This window comes from Varroa destructor, unplaced genomic scaffold (genome assembly GCF_002443255.2).
Source record: "Varroa destructor unplaced genomic scaffold, Vdes_3.0 BEIS01000003.1, whole genome shotgun sequence".
Taxonomy (NCBI): Eukaryota; Metazoa; Arthropoda; class Arachnida; order Mesostigmata; family Varroidae; genus Varroa; species Varroa destructor.
This window is the reverse complement of record NW_019211456.1, coordinates 52865743-52879814: the sequence shown is the minus strand read 5'-3', so window position 1 is coordinate 52879814 and position 14072 is coordinate 52865743. Positions and strand designations below refer to the sequence as shown.

General features: G+C 41.5%; 1 protein-coding gene across 1 annotated transcript in view; it reads right to left on the bottom strand.

Annotated features, from left to right (window-relative positions):
- Positions 1-14072, bottom strand: part of Snap25 (Synaptosomal-associated protein 25kDa) — a 287198-nt gene that overhangs the window by 173395 nt on the left and 99731 nt on the right. The gene's annotated exons all lie outside the window — the stretch shown is intronic.

The following is a 14072-nucleotide window of genomic DNA, read 5'->3' as shown; positions in this document are numbered from 1 at the left end:
CGATAATCATTATTTAATGATGCTAGTGAAGTCTAGCTTTGATGTAGCCGGCTGCTTAATGCCTATTTCATTATAATGATGATTCAAGTCTGCACTTATGGGAGGCAATCTTCGGCGCCAGTCTTTGACTTGACGTAATGTAAAGTAAACGATTTGACCGTAAACTCATTAGTTTGTTTTACTTTGATTTGAAATGTCTTGACACGCACTGATACACCAACATGTACGCGAACATTGCTCATGTATTTTTCTTCTTTTTCTTCTCGGTAACTTAAAATCAACTGATAAAAATCCTAAAACCTAAATCATCGAAAACTGCTAATGACCGACAATTGAATTGCGACACTGGTGGCATTGGTCCGACCAATGAGTTTAAATCAACGCCCGAGACAAAATATAAAACTGGACAAAAACAGACATTCTTCAGGTAGCATAAAGCATTACGAGTAGAATTCTCATGTATTTTTTTTATCGTAAGATCAACGCTGAGGAAGCAAGTGTTACTAAGGTTGTTCATGATCTCGAACGAAGTGGTAACTCTTATTATTTAGATCATTAACATCACTATGGTAACTATTTCTGAGCAATCACTATAGACATTTTGATCTCAACTGATGACGGATGTGTTCCTTTTCAAAAACAGTTCCTTTTCAGAGGATTATTTAACTCTTGAATAGATATTTATCGCCTGGTAACATAATAGAATAGTCTTGATCGTGCAGCATTGCGGCAGAGATTTCCGCAGAAAGTTCGTAAAATCTGTTTTATCCGGCGAAGACCTTCATCGGCGCTGGACGTCAGAAAATACATTCCTTTCCGCAGTAGAAAATAGGACGCACTTTCGTGTTTAAAGTCTGTTTATTTCATCATACAATTCCACCAAGGCAGGCTAATGGAAGTGCAGACAGCTTTCGTCCCTCCTCAACCTAGTACTCTTCATCTTAATATGGGCTTTTGCCTCCTAATCTGGTAGGAAACTGGAGCGGCTTTCTCGTCTTATGACCTTTGTTGAGAATTAGGTACTGAACCATAACATTAAACAATAAAGGGAAAACAGTTCGCTTCCCAAATACAATCAACCTCTGTACTAGGCTTTAAAGATAAAGCCGAAGCAACTTGCTAGATCAGCGAGGCATAAGTTTACTTCTCGAGTTAAAAAATCACAGAAGCACTGTCGCTATGAATGATATCCCTCTTAGGGCCGAATATTAATGAAAACACTACAAATTAATGTGGGGTTTGATTACTTTGGAATAAAAGTATTCGTAGATGCTAGCCGGCTAGCTAACATTGTAGGGAAGGTTAATACCCCCAGGTTAATATTTTTTTAACCTTGCGGCTGAGGGTCAGCCTGAACCTGAAGCACAACGTATCACTATAAGGGTCATCTACATGGGGGCGCACGGCATATCTGAGCCCACGTGCCCTTGAGTTCAGCGTTGAAAATTACGAATGGTAAAACTTACATTGCGGATTGTCAGCCCCGGTATGAATTACTACATGTTACGTTCCTTCCATCGACTGTTGGCTACTCGGTCTGTAGATCTCGCTGGACTTAACTTGGTTTTTATCCAATAAACATATGAAACGTCATGGCAACAATATGCCATAATCATTATTTGGCAGTGTTGAAATTTCAACCGGTGATATTCACAGTTGTCATGCCAACGCATTCGAAGAGATATGCGATTAGCGATTTAGACCAGGCGGACACACGTCAACACATAGCTCGTCTTATGTACTTGTTTTAAGCTGGGCTACACACCGTACACCTCGTTTTCGTTTTCTCTCGCTGCTTCTATTGCATGTTCCCTCTCTTTCTCTCCCCTCCCCCTCTCCCTCCGTCTCTCTCTCTCTCTCTCTCCTGTCTCTGTGTGTGTGTTTCCGGGCCTCCATTTTGACTTCTTACGTACCTGCCCTCTCCATTCTTTCGTTTTTCCGTTGGTACAGCTTCACCTGTTTGGCGCATTGATACACGAGCTGCTGTCATAGATAACACAGCACACGAGCTGCGTACAGGTGCGACAGAAAGTTGCCTTCTCCTTTTTTGCTGCTGCTGTCGCCGCAGTCGTCGGCACCTGCTGTGCTGTAATGCTCTGCTACGGATCGTCGCTGCTGTTGTTAGTGTTACCGTACTGCCAGCGGCGTGCTTTAAGCAACGTTCGAACCTCAGGAACTGCCCCTGCGCCTATGGGACGACTGAACTTCCTCGTATGCCTTCTGTCGACAACAGCAGTAGCGGCAGCAAAAGCCAGCCAACCGCGGCTGTCGCCATGGCTACCAAGGAAGACAGAACTTTTTATAGCCTTTTTCCTGTGCAGCCGGTGGCTACTCAAAGCGCCCGTATCTTGATAGCCCCGTCGTTGTAACCAATTCTACTTTCCCCAACTGCGTCTTTTCCCTCTCGTCGTTTGACACCCTGCAAATCTGTCTACCTCAAACATCACCCTACTAAAACGCGATGTGGTGCCAGCAACACTGCTGGGCTGCCGTCAGCCATCTGCACAAAGCACACTGGACGACGAGGAATTGCGGACCGCAAAACGAGCCCAAATCTCGTGTGCGCTGTTCTGCCGTAATAACAGAATCTATTTTTGCAAACGAGAATCAACCAAAGCGACTACCGAGTTCAATGGGAGCCCGCCATTCGCTTACGACTACATAGGCTCTCCGACGCAGGATATCAACGTCGCTAATTATAGCTGCTTCCATCATTTTCCCAGGATGAGTTCCCGTTGTCCTGCTCTTCGCTCTTTTCATTTTTTTTTTTCTATAGCGCTTCTCTTCTCCTCTGCTGTCCTACTCCTCCTATGACTGCTGTTCTTGTCAGCCGATCGTCTGTAGTCCACATCGAAAACGATCAGCAAATCGAAGAAAGAAACGATGGATGGCAAGCTGGGACCAATGTAGAAGACGCGGCTATATATAATGTAAATGTGGTCGAAGTGAAAAAGCCTAGTTTCCTTCAGTATCAGCTATTGCGTGTACCAAATATCACTTCTTTTGTATATTTCCACTTTTGTATTACTTGTAGACTCCGTTTTTCAGCAATTTAATTTGACCTGACTGAGACGACTAGGTCCATTAATGTTCTGCGTCTGACGGCAAGCGTTCACTACATATATCGAAGGGCAGATCCCGAATGCGAGAATGTACAAGACTTACCTGAAAAGTTGAACAAAATATGTTAAATGTATTTTATTCCTCAGATACCTGGTAACTTCCAAAAAGTATGTAATGGTCCTTTTCTGTTATTCCGATTGGCTGTGTATCCTTGAATTTTGGTATTCTAACGGTATCCAAAAAAAAAGCTTGAGTCAATACAAATTAAAATGCATCCTTGACTTTTGAAATAATCTAAGTTAGTTGTACGGTTCTAATGCTCGAGATTAACGACATCGTCGATCTGTTAATTTTAGAATAGTAATTACCTCATCCCATTGCAATGCAAGTAGGTTACATCAAATCGTTGTTTGAGACATGCTCCATTCTGGTTGCGAGAGATCATGTACGACGTTTAGGTACATCACCTTCGAGAGCGCGCCACTAACAGTCATGTGGGGGGTTAACACCCCATTCAATCTAATTACTTCGAGCATGTTCTTTTTCGCCACTTTACGCCGACGGCGAAACTATACTATCAACGTCAATCAGCGCCAACTCCCTACAGTGATTTTGGTGAAACTCTTCTTTGGCTAGCTACAAAAGACTTCGCATAGTCAATCGTTTTCTGATTATCTTAGTAAACATATATATCAGCTGAAGGCGAAATCTTACAGTTGTAGAAGCCCACGGGCAGACTGAGAAACGCTGTTATCACGAAACGCTCGTTTCCATCATTTACGCTGAGGCTATTATTTCGGTTCCTTTGTCCGGTTCGGAAAGAGTCTGCTACAAATGGCGTCAGCAGAGTGAATTTGAATAATGGGAAATCTAGTTTCTTTCTTCTAATAGCAACTCTTTTTACCTTTTCGTATTCGCACTTAAGGCAGTTCCACATTTTGCTCGATCTACGAAATTGTGGCAGTTTAATGCGGGATGTCTTTCGTCTAGACATTATCTAAACAATCTTAGTGTTTCCCCTTAGTAAACCCTCGGATTTTGAGCGCCTGCATTGTCATTTTTCGATCGTCTAACAAATGCGCACGGCCAGAAAAAACATCTGCCTCATATCTACATATCTGTTTTGGTTTGGGGTAATTAGTCTGCTTTATCTTTGATCCATTTGTGTATAAAATGTTAACAAATCAACCCGTCGAACGTGAAGACTAGATGCAGAATGAAGCAAGCAGGGAACTAGCTTCAGTAAATTGTTTCACATCTTTGTTATTCAAATATATCCTGTTATTCATAGACCTACTGCTGTTAGTGTTCGTTTTAGCAGCTATACTACCTTGTATGGCATGCATGCGTATGTAAAATGTACTAAATGGACATTCCGTTTAAGCTGGACACACTGATTCAAGAGTGACGCTAGGCCTATACGTAATAACTATACTACATTGAGATATCAGTAGTATGCCGGCTTGTAAAGTCCAGTTAAATCTATCTGTCATTTAACACTCAGGTCGACAGTTCGGTCCTAGGTATTATTAACTAAACCTGTAAACTAGGCGCTCGCTATCGATGATTGCATAGAAAAGTTCTATTCCAAACTTTAGCTATTTGACGCGACTGGTTATCATATAGAGCGCATTGCAATTTTCGTTTGATACACAAGTTAATTTTAGAAGCTATTGCAAAAACTTATCTAAAATAGAAAAATACGCATATATAACGGTCTAATGCTGTAGAACACGCTCATTGTAAAATCACCTCCAATTTTAAAAAACTAACACTAGCGAGACAATACTTGAATAATACAAAGAGGCCAAACGATCCTTTTGTCTATTGCATATATATATATATATATATATATATATATATATGAGTCAGGAAGATGTCTAAAACACAGCACAAATGCAGCTCAATAGAAAATAAAGTTTATTAGAGAAGGTGAAATTTAAGGAAAATTTCAACAAGGATTTCACTACGACTCGGTTCGAATGAATGTTCTGCCAAAACATTATTGAATTTGGTTGACTGTGAGCTCCACATTATTTCTAGAAAGACCCGTGTGTTGGGATCATATCTGGGTGCAGACCACAAACACGCTTGATATGGTAGCAGTGCATGCGACGACGCCACTTGGTAAGTCGACGACCAAATAACAGCTCAAATACCCGTCTATTCTACTAAATTAATATATTTAATTATAACATCTTGCTTACATATTATTATAATTATATAAACTTGCTTACACGTCCTAAACACGGTAAAATGAGCTAGTTATTTTTGTGTAACCTTGAAACTTTGCAGCATTAGTACTTTAAATACGGTCTAACGCTCATATTGCGACGTTAAACGCACAATTTAAGTGTTAAAAGACGCATTAATACCACCCCACCGAAACGTATGACGAAAATAAATTCCCTCTACCATATTCGGCTTGAGTATAGTTGGATAATTTAATTGCTGGACTGTAGGCAACCTATGCACACATTCTAGCTGCACAAGTATCTATTCTCGATAGGCCAGTGTTAAACGGCCATTTTGAAAATTCGTCGCATCTTATCTTCAGATGGAAGCCGAGGTCCGCATCCCACACATAAAGCCACCGCGGCGGTAAATTTAAACATGTAATTCTATTTTCAATAGCCAGATTCTGTGTTCACACTCGATTGTTTTCCTTTCTATAAATCTCAGTTGTTCTGTTCGAGTTGTTGAATTCGGTGCTACAAGGCAGAGGATAATACTCGTCTAGGTGTTTATTTGAAGTCGTCGATAGATACCACTATGATTAAAATATAAACATTTTGCACTGTAGTCGCTATCACCGCGTTTCAACTGTTTCTCGAACTACAATCTTTCATTCTTTGACTGGCGATACATCATTGTTTCCTGTCGTCTGTGCATTTTCGCCGAATCGTTTGACTAGAGCTATCTGAATTAGTGATCAAAAAAGTTTCAACCATCATTCACAGTTAACTCGAATAGAGACGGAACCGATAATCGGTCAAATTATTAGCCGCTTGCGTTGGCCAGTCGATGTCAAGGAATGGTTGTAGTTTCCCGGACTTCGCTTCTATGTCGTAGACGCATACATGTGGGCGTTCCCAGTGCTGCCCATTCCGGCTGGCAATCAATTTTTTTCGACCTACTCACTGGCCTATACACCCGCCTACACTACACTACACCACACTATCAACGTCGTCCACATATATAAAAGCAGATGCAGGCTTTCCAGACCACGACAGATACAACAACAACAACAACAACGGGGCTGCCGCTTCCGCCACCGTTATTAGAGTTCCACATTGTTATGGCTTTATTTTTCGTTCCAGCTGATGTCTACATGTCCAGACTGAAGCCACTTCCTTCAACAACTTCCTGTTTCTCCGTTGTGTTTTTGTCCATTATCCACAACCGACTTTTTGTGAGGTTTTCCACAACACTGCCTGCCTGCCTGCAGGCTACCCAGAACCGCCATATTGTTCTATCCATGTGACCGCGTTCTTGTCTGTCTCGATACATTTCGAGGCATGGCTTAGGCGTTTCTAATAGTCGTTCCGTTGTCTGCTGCCCAGCTGCTCCATCATTGTATTCACGTCCTTCTGGCCACGGCCGCCACTGTGGTCCTTTAAGGTATGCGTATACATTTCTGCTTTCTTCTGTCGTGATCGTCTATGTACGAACTTTTTATTTGTGTACCCCACCTGGGCTGCTTAAGCTATTATCCTTTGTTACGCTCTAGAAAAGTAGCCGAGACCAAATAAGGGCTACTCAGAATTAATTCCACGTCGGCTTCGGTTAAAGGGTACTTGCGTTTCGAAATACCAAGGACCATGTTTTAACCTCTTGATTTACTGAGATCTAGGAGATGCGGTACTTTTATTGGAAAATAATACACCTTAAAAAAATCCAATCGATTTAGAACGATCAGAGGAATATACTGGCTAGGGTATGTGAAGCGGATAGCTGATGCAAAATACCTTTACTTTAACAGATTGACTTTCGTTTCATTGTAATCGTTGTAGTGGTAAAAATACGAGGGCTGGCGTCGAGTGGACGACGCAGCGGAGCATAGGGTACGTATGGACTATTGAGTTGCTTAATAAAAAATAAGCGTAAATTTTAAGCGAAGTGCATACAGAATATCATGAGTCGGACGTAATTTCCACGCCTGTAGCTAATTCGGGTAATTAGATAATGGCACAATAGATAAAACGATTAAGCGCTGTTGCCAGGTAAGCGTGGTGAGTCTGTAAATGAAGGAGTGTCGCATTAGAAAATTGTTTTCCTATGAAGTGTGTGCAATATGGCAAAGGGGGTCTATTTGCAGAGCGAAAATTATTCGTAGGTTCTATGATCTTTATGCACACCAATAGTGTGCTCTTGATTCGTACGCGTAGCAACTTCTTAACGGCCGGCTCTACCTGTTTCCAATAACGTGGTGAAGCGCATTTTTATATGATCTGAACTACCCTTCAAAATTATGTTCCGTAGGTTATGGTTTATAAGCTTCCCCCTGTTCAACCGCATACGCACAGTTGTACAGGTACTCGTACTGAACACGGCACCACCTTACAAACTGTAATCATATCTATATGTGATATTGTTTTGCAGTATATATTGTTGCAGAAAGCAACGCTTCTTTATTCAATGACACCCGTTATGCATTATATGTCCTTGACAGAGCTTACTAATTTTTTATTCGATAGACACATATTTTTTAGTAGAACATACTAACCTACTTTTTCCTTTCAAGGGCTGCGCAATTTTCTCTTTTTCAGTCGGACGTATGTTGTGTAATCGGCCTTTATATTATAAAACAACATTGTCGATCCAACCTGTTGCTTGCTCATGTAGATGTACAACAATAACACAGTCGAATGAATACCATCCGGATCGTCCATTCTCCATTTAGTGTACAGCCACCTGTGTAAAGTTAGTCTACTCAGTCGTAGGATGATGACGAAAAAAAAAAGAGAAGGGAATACACGGTTCAAGCGCACATTCGAACGCTTACTAATTCGCTCAGCCATCTACTTCGATGTGACGTTTTGAACCATCTGATAATCCGATCTGGTGAATGCGCGTCATCTGCGGCCGAACAATATGAGCGTCATTTCTACTAGAGTTCTCACAGGACTTAATGACGGAGTAAAGAAAAAGCATATCGAAGTAATCTGGTGAAGTGGAACAGAGGGCTGTGTGTCATCAAGGGACATCCAAAGCGTCCACGCCATAATCGAAACTATAATAATGTTAAAACACAGTATAGCAACTCACAGAAAGGTCAACCTTCCGGAGATGAACTTTTCAATCAGTTTGCCCTCTGGGCAGACTACATGCACATGTAGGCAGTACAAATTAAGTCTACCTTATCCAAACCTCAAACCGACAGTAGCAAAAACGCCGAAAACATCTAACGAAGAAACCTGTCAGATTTTGAGAAATAATTGTATATTGATGAGGCACAATGGCAAGATCAACCGTAAAGTTTTGTTAATAAGCGCAACGCTTTAATTATTATCAGTCACGTATTGTCAGCATATTTATTGGGATACTCATTTGCCTTATTAATATTCTATCCTGATAAACGCCCACAATAACATCTTCGCTCCACCTAGCCATAATAATTAGACGAAACCGCAGTTATATTAAAGCATGCAAGATTACATGATTTTTTCTATAAGGCCTTTAGATTACACACTAAACCGCTAATAATTATCAATCCGCTCTAACAATACGACCAACATAGTATATACTATCTTCCGTAAAATATGGGGTATTTTCCTCGATATTCTTTCCGGTAATCTTCTCGATGTTTGTACTCATTTCTTACACAGAGAAAGCTTCTCCGAATCTTCGATTAAGCACTTCGGTGACCGTAAGCATCCTCATCGGGTTTCTTACGTCGCTAACAAAAACCAACTGATTACTCTATGTACGCATATGCATAAACGGCTCCTGAGATTTCCTCTATAGTGTATATGAGCAAATAACAGACAAAAGACCAATCTGCTTTACTGAATATACACTAGAGTACAAAAGCCCTACTAGGGACCGAAAGCAACATATTAAGCAGAAACAAATTGATCTATACAACGTTGTCAAGGGTTCTATCTATTGATACGATGTTTCCTTCCGACCTTAGTAATATAGCGGTTGGAGAGACGCGCTACATACAAAACAAACCGGAGGTGTTCTGAACCCCCTATCGGAACACACGGCTACCGTGTTTTTAGCGTGCGTTGTGGTACTTTCCTATCCAGACTCCGCCGTGCGGTACTTCTCGTTGCTTCGTATTTCTTTTTGTCTTCTCATCATGCAATTCTATGGATCGGAGATCCAGCAGAAGCAGCAGCAGTAGCAGCAAAAGAAGCATCACCCCTAGTAAAAGCATATCTCAAATACCATTAGTGCCCTCCATTCATCATCCCTGCGCTGTTTACTGCACCCAAAACTTCAGCAGGGTCTTTCTTTGGCTTAGCTGTCGCCACAAATCTTCTCCCCATTTCTCCAATCCATTTAATTTTAAGCGAATAACGAACCACCTGGTCATAGTATCCCACGCAGAGCGCAACACAAACGCTCATGCCCACGTTCACATAAACGTTTTGGTCAAGTCCATAAAGATATAGCATAGGTAAGCGATGCGTAATGGCGCACTTTTAGCCACGACATCACTTGAAGACAATGGAAGACGGTGAAATATTTTACCATGCACGTCATGCGGTTTGGGTTTCTCTAGTTGTATTGGCACTGAACTAGTGCCTGAGTACTGACTAGCGTTATTATTCTAATTTTGGGGGTTCTGAGGCCAATTCAGTGTCATTGTACGCCATTTCCTTTTCGCCTTGCTTCATCTTTGTCTTCTTTTCTCATGTTATGGTGAGAAAATAGAGTACCGAAAACGGCCAGGATCTTATACTTGCAGACACCGTTCTCTGCTATCCGTATCCCTAGTTGACTTGCCTTGGACATAACGAATTAGGCAAATAAATCACCCCTGATGCCTCTGATAGGGCAAATAACACGGCGGTCCAATTATCGTTTTCTGTGCTCTTTTTTACGGTTTTCATACTTTTATGCTTCTGTCATAACGTTTTGCAGCTCTCTTCTGCTCATCTTAATATCCATTTAAGGAAATCAAGGCGCTGGACAATCTCACATACCAATTCGGGCATCATCAGACGCGAGCAAAATGGAAAGGCCGCCCTTTGAAACGAGGCCACATCAATACCTCTCTCGTCACAGTTGTTCAAAAAGGACTACGTGTTCCAAAAGAAAGGTTCTCGTCCCCTCCCTTTTCGTCACTGACTGAGCCCCAAGCCTGACCTGAAGAGAATGAGATTAAACAAGAGAATTTAGCAAAATTTACGCCGCTAACGAACGTTACTTATCATCCTCTATCGGTGGAGTTACTAGCTCCAGGAGTACTCATGTGAGCTCGACTGAATTTTTCCCGTTGTCTAAATGTTCAATTTGCTTACAACTAATTGCTATAATGATTATTGAAGTGGGCGAGATAATCCTCCTTCGTACTATCCTGTTTTCCTCCTATACGATAGTATGTGTACTGTGCTCGATTTGGTTTTCTCCTTACTCCTTTGATCCCTATTACCAGCTTTCTATGCAAGACGTATCTCATGTCAAACGTTGCGCATGTCAATCTTGTATCACACTTTATAGATTCTGTTACCATACCAAATATTTTTTGTTTATGCCACGCATTCAGGCACGCACATTTTTGGCCGCCTTTCATCAGGACGAACTGCATTTGTGATCGAAAATGGTCGTTTCGCCTATGTTTAGCCTAGGTTTAAATACATCCTAATCATAGTCAATCCGACAACGCGGAGCTTGCCGTGCCTTGTTTAGTTCCCGCGAAGTCCATCGCCTCTCTGTACCTCAATAGCTTCGTGAAACGTGTCTATTGTATTTCTCATCGTATGCGAATTACTTTGACTGAAACCCTATGTTAAGTCTCCTACGCGCATTGTAAAATATAAACCTTTAAAATAGACGGACTGCGTAGCTGTGGTATTTCTTTATGCGTGCCGGATCCACACGAAGCTAAGCGGCTGATAGCAAATAGATCGCCATCAGTGGAAGTAAGTGATTAGAACAAATATCGACCCTAAACCTAGAAGGGAAGGAACTGCGGTGAAATTAGCGGGTTTTACTGCCGTCGGACAATGCTCACTAACATCCGACACAGCCATAGCAAATACGTCGATGTAGGACCCGGTATCTGTAAACGCAATTCACACCCTGTTGAGAAAAAACTTGTAACCGCCAGCCCACTAGAAGATAGCATAGCACGTATCGGTGTGTGAGCCTAGGACACTTCGATGTCCAACCGTACTTAAGTGAAACCACGTAACTACTAGACGCACTACAGAGAACGTAACGGTCCTGTCAATAGTGATCAACGCTTTACTCCACTTGAACGAACTGTTGAGGATCACCAAGCATCGGCTAAAAGCTACAGGCCACCTCAACTGTAATGGAGGAATTGCCTCATTTCTGATACGGTAGCAGCGCCATATTGCTTCATAGATGAATACCCACCGTTGACCACAGTCTAGCCACAGCCTAGCCGGCCTTAAATGAACACATCGACGGAAACGCTTCGTGTAGAAAAAGGAGCGGTTTTCAGAGAATTATTCTGGCAAAAGTACATTTCCTTCTCATGCTTGGCACAAGTCTTACTTGCTCTGTTTCTAGACCGTGGGTTCAACATTTTTTTCCTTGTTCGATGACATAGTTTCGTGTGATGAAATAAAAATGTTTCCCAATAGAAAATATTGAATTCATCGCTAACAAGGCAGGGAGGGCGAACGTGTACGGCTTTCTGCGCCATGCTGGTCTCGGACTTTGTTCCGGCGCTGATAAACGATGTAAGCTGAAAGGCGATCGTTGATCACTATTCCCAGAGTTATGTACAGTGATTGGCTGCAGCTTCAATTTAGCCGTCGTCATCTTCCTGGGGACCGATCACTGTGGCGGACACAATTAGAACAACAGGCCTAATACGCTCTATGTATGTGGTTTTCATAAGGGGATTGAATGAGATAAAAACCTAAACAAATGTTTTATTTTTATAGACGAAAACAGGAAACAGATCTGAGTTGCCTTTCAAGGATGGGTATATTTTTTTTTTTATCTGGCATTTACAAATGCCAATATACCTAAATGCTATTAATAAAACAAACACCGAGACATAGAGAAAGGGAAGGATTTTTCCTAATTTGTAGGCTCACTAATGATTGTGCTGACTGCCAACAGCGAACTGCTAACCAGCTTTGTCTAACCGTACGGAAAATATGAGGTTATTACTACTACTACTACTACAATGCCAAGTAATAGCATTGAATAAACCACACATTTCCAAATAACGCGATCAGTGAGCGACGTTTCTCTGTTATAGCAAATTAGTTGCATTCCGCATCGTTCCCAAAACCCTAAGAAGATCACAAAGATATTAAAAGAAGTAAACTTAGAAATGACTTGATTCTCTCCTTGCAAGCAAGTATAAACCATAAGTGAGCGAAAGTAAAGTAGCTCTAGCAGAGGACATGTAGTATAGACAGTCGATCCTCGTGCACGCGGCGCACGACTGTCATCTCGGTACAAGCATGAACCTTTACTATCCATTAGTACCATAATACTAGCTCTTTGAAGTGAGCAATATATCATCCGTCGTCAACTCCTTTTTTTGCGCCTGTTCGCTTGCCACAGGTACGTCAAAGCGACTAAAGCTAGGACACCGTACACGTACTCATTTTCACTGGTCGAGACAGAAAAGCTGCCAACGAAAGCAGATGACAGTGGCAAAAGTCAAATGAGCTGGAGACAGAAACGAGGCAATCTGATTAATTAGTTAAATCGTTAATCGTAGATTGCAAAAATTAACCGTTGGAAAAAATTAATCGAAAATGTTTTCCCTTCGATGGCCTCAGTCGATAATCTCTTACGAAGTCTGCCTTTTTGTTTTTTTGTTCAAATCCAACAACAATTAACAATTTTAGAAATCTGTCTGAAGTCGAAACGCATGTGTGCGTAACACTCGCTCCGTAAAAGACATACGGCATGAGGTTATTAATGCACTCTTCTATCATCGTGTATCGGTGCTACCTCGCGACGTATATATTTTGCTCACTTAGTTTTCATTGGCTATAGTTATCTTAGTCATTGCCGACTGCGGTTGTGGGACAGGTGAGAGGAAATCGACGGACGATTCTATGGCGTAGTACCCGTTAGGCACGCACAACATGCCGTATTTGGGAGTACACATGTAAACACCCGAATGTACGGCACATCAAGTCATTAAGTAGCAGCTAAAATTCCTTGGTCAAATTAAGGCAACCATAGCTGTCACTCAATAGGACTAGTGAATGTGCATTTTGTATTTGTTTCAAGTAAATTTTCTAACGAATCCACACAGTTTAAAACAGGACACTGATATAATACAATTGCAACATTTATACGAATTCGCCTCCCTCTTTATTCTCTTTGAGATATATTCCTTCTGTTCTATAAGATATAAACTCTCTATGCAGCACTAAATAGCCGAGTAATTATTATAGCAGACACTCATGAAGAGCAACATCTAAAAAACGTATACTTCGTCCCAAATATTTGTTTTCCAGTTAACGCGAATCATTTCAAGTATATCAGTAGCTAGCTATATAATGCTACTATGTATTTTCCCTCACTGCTTCGACTTCGTGTAGTCCTCAGGTCATTCCGTCATCGTGACCCTCAATCCATCATCCCCTTAAGGGAATTCCATCATACGTATACTTCAATTTGGAGGCACGGAGTGATTCTTTATCACTTACAAACAGCCACTTCTGCTTCGATTGTTTCACCAAGTGGTCATGTCCTCGTAAGCAACAAAGCGACTTTCGTCTGATTGCCAGTTGAAAACTCGTTCCTCTGTTTAACATTTCCAACCGTCATCACTATATCACCCGACTCTAACTGCATATTATTGCCATCGAACCTTTGAGCTAACCCAC